Source organism: Sinocyclocheilus rhinocerous, unplaced genomic scaffold (genome assembly GCF_001515625.1).
Source record: "Sinocyclocheilus rhinocerous isolate Xijiao unplaced genomic scaffold, SAMN03320098_v1.1 scaffold706, whole genome shotgun sequence".
Classification (NCBI taxonomy): Eukaryota; Metazoa; Chordata; class Actinopteri; order Cypriniformes; family Cyprinidae; genus Sinocyclocheilus; species Sinocyclocheilus rhinocerous.
Genome location: NW_015632479.1, coordinates 437864 through 441412, shown reverse-complemented (window position 1 = coordinate 441412; position 3549 = coordinate 437864). Strand labels below are relative to the sequence as shown.

The 3549-nt window shown below is 38.1% G+C and overlaps 1 protein-coding gene across 1 annotated transcript in view; it reads left to right on the top strand.

Moving 5' to 3' along the window:
- Positions 1–204: 204 nt before the first annotated feature.
- The window catches only part of LOC107742597 (myosin phosphatase Rho-interacting protein-like), a 24859-nt gene continuing 21514 nt past the window's right edge, over positions 205–3549 (top strand). The window contains exon 1 of the mRNA XM_016555640.1: positions 205–269. The gene's annotated coding sequence lies outside the window, so the exon portion shown is untranslated. The remainder of the gene's footprint in view (positions 270–3549) is intronic.

Here is a 3549-nt window from a genome sequence, read left to right as displayed (position 1 = left end):
TTGAAAAGGTTTTTAATCAAGTGAATCCAAATTTAGTTTTAGTTTTTTTTTAAGAAAAAAATTAATCTTAAACACTTCCTTTTAAAAAGGAATGGAAATGAGATGGGGTAAACTTTCATTTAATGCAGACTATACTAACCACTAGACAGTTTGTTTAATTTAGCAAATATGAATAACATTAATAATACTTCCTTTTAACGCAGAAATGGCAGCGACGATTCTTCGTCCTTTATGAACACGGCTGCTTGCGCTTCGCTCTGGATGAATCGGTAAGCCTTCCGTTCTTTATATCTTTTGATCACGCAATTGCACGTCAGTGGTCTGTGAATCTAATCGCTCAGCTGAGAGACTACATTCATGTTCTTCAAAGCTGGCCTAACCAAACCTCAGTGGAATCCTCGCCAATAAAAACACAACATCACCATCCCTGAACTAAAATAAACCAGCAACAGTTTGTTGCTCCACCAGCAGCTCAGAGATGAGAACGACCGAGGGAGTCCATCGGATGGGAACCAGCAGAACATGGTCCTGTGGTTAATGAGAGCCCGACTCAGCCTGTTTGTTTCACAGGAATGTGTCATGGGTGACCAAATTAGCTGCCCGGTCTGGGCAGAGATTGCAGCGTTTGTGTGTAAACAGTGAAGCCCACACACAGGCCTCAGTGCTAGCACTGCGTCCCTCCGAGCCCTCGACTCCTGACGCTTCGGTTGCTTACTACAGCAGTGCCTTTTAGCGTGGTGCAATTCATCATTCTGCTGTGCAACACGAGGAAGAAGGCTGGAGTCGCATCATTGTGCGAGAGGGCTGAGGGAGGACGTTGTTTTTATTTCCAGTGAGTGGTGAGGACAATCCAATTTTATAAAACGGTTATTCCATATACGTGGTAAGGTTTCACAAAATAAAGCAGAGCAAATAAAGTGTAACAATGTAGCGCCTCAGAAACAGTTGTGGTTGCAACAAAGTGGTTGCCGAGCAACAGACAAATGTAAACAAAGGTGTATGTTACTTTGTAGAGTCATTTACAACAGCTTTGAACGCGGCTCAGCCAATCAGAATCAAGGACCGGAACTATCCGTTTTATAAGTAGTATTTTCATTTTTGTGCAGGGAGTTTTGGGAAATGCTGTTAAATTAGGTCAAGAAAATGGACACTTCGGAGTATGGATGCCTAGCAGGGGTGCTTTGGCTTCATTTTATTTGTGCAGGAAAAAAAATGTGCTTAAGGTTTTTAAGTATTCCTGAGAACAAAGTGTCAGACTCTGACTTTGTTTTGCATGTTATAGTGCTGAAATGCTTTGTCTCTAGTAAAGGTGGTTGTGAATTGATCTGATATTTGAGCACATGACACACTAGCTCACTTCTAAGAGGCTAAATGGATTTTCCTGAATGTCTTAATTGATTTTTCTCTCGTCTCCTGGGAATCTTCTCATAGCGAGTCTGTTTTACCTCTATATACTGAGGTCTTCAGTTTCCTTAGCTGATCGTTCCTTTCAACCCAAGCTCTATTTTTCGCAAAAACGTACCTATACATACAGTTCACTGCAGTTTCCAGCTGAAATCAACACTTTTGGCAGTAAAACACTGACAACTTTTATCCCTTTTCACACTGATTATGATTACAGTGGCAGATTGTTGATTAATAAAGACTGCCCCCAATATGCCCTTATTAGGAGAAACTGCTGAGGACTGTGGGTCACGGTGCTCAACTCGGAGAACGTTAGCCCCCTCAAAACCACATGGAAATGTTAAATATGCTTTGAGATTCTCGTCTTTGGGCTTTGCCACGACACCCATTTCTAGGACAAAGACCAGAGAAAATCAACTTAGAAGACTAAAGCAGAGTTTGTTTCAGAAACCAGATTTTACGCGACACATCAAGCCTCTGGAGTTCACCGTTCGCTTTAGACCCAAGGAGCTGCCGTTTGCCAGGTGTTGAATATGAAATGCGTCTGATTCATAGCCCTCGGGTGTTCCTGAGTTGGAGGGTTTACATAAGTGTGTTTTAACAGACGACACTGCACGTCTGGACACATGTATGCTGCAAAATAAGAAGAGCTACCTGAAAATAACGTAGCTTTGCTATTGTGCTGCTTGCGTTTGCAATAAAACAGTTGTTGTGACCCAAAACATTGATGTCTCTCCTAAAAACTCGTCCTTTTGGCTGTTTTTGTGTTTTGATCAGTTTTAATCTCCCTCATCAACAAACTGGAAACTGTTGAGCTTTGCATCATGGCCTGTTATGTTGGCATTCTAAATAATTAAAGTTAATGGGCAACGGATATTGTCAATTAAAACAATAGCCAACCATAAAGTACATTGAAGAAAACTGTGTAAAAGCAATTTTCACTCAGAAATTGCTAGTAAATTTAACAATTACAAAAAAGGGCAAGTAATGCATCAAATTAAGCATGACATTTTTAAGTAGAGTGACTGAAATTAGGGCTGTGCAATTAATCGAAAAACAATTGCGATTTCGATTTTGGCCTCCAACGATTATGAAAATACAATGATCGAGATAAAACGATTATTCCGCCCCATTCCGCCCCTTTTCCAGCGCTGTGCTTTCGTTCCTCCATAAAAGCCCAATTTCACGTGCAAATCAGTAAAATCATGTAACGTGAATTTTGCAAAATGGGACGTGCTTGATTTATATAAGTATATTTATTCATGTTTATTATTGGCCAAAATAATCGTGATTATGATTTTTGCCATAATCGAGCAGCCCTAACTGAAATAGTATTTTCTTGCAAATTGTATGCCAATAATCTTTCTTTTATACAACTTTGAAAAAATATTTTTTTTGCAGTGTGGTCCATATGACTAGGCTATATTTTATAACAGCTTTGTGTGAGGAACAGACTGAAATTTACATTTACATTTAGTCATTTAGCAGATGCATTTATCCAAAGCGACTTACAAATGAGGACAATAGAAGCAATCAATCCAACAAAAGAGCAACAATGTGTAAGCCCCAGTTAGACAAGGTTTTTTTAATAATAAATAAAAATAAAACAAGTAGATGGAAAATAAATCGAATAGAGTGCTAATGTTAGAGGGTCAATTTTTTAATAAAAGGAAAAGTAGATAAAATAGAAATAGAATAGAGTGCTAATGTTAGAGGGTCAATTTTTTAATAAAAGGAAAAGTAGATCAAATAGAAATACAATAGAGTGCTAATGTTAGAGGGTCAATTTTTTAATGAATGAAAAGAAAACAAGTAGATAAAATAGAAATAGAATAGAGAGTGCAAGTGTTAGACGGTCAAGTTGTTTAAACTAATAAACTTAATTTAATTTTAACTTAAATTTATACTAATAGTTCACCCTAAAATTAAAGTTGTCATTAGTTACTAACCCTCATGTCTTTACAAATCTACGTATATACTAGGGCTGTGTATCACCAGCAAAGTCACGATACGATACGTATCACGATACATGACTGCACTGAATTTCACCTCAGCAGAATTTAGTAAAACAGCTGTTTATTAAACACTATAGTGCCATTTCTAACTATTGGCAGAGCAGGCAGCTGACCTCTGCATTATGAAGGG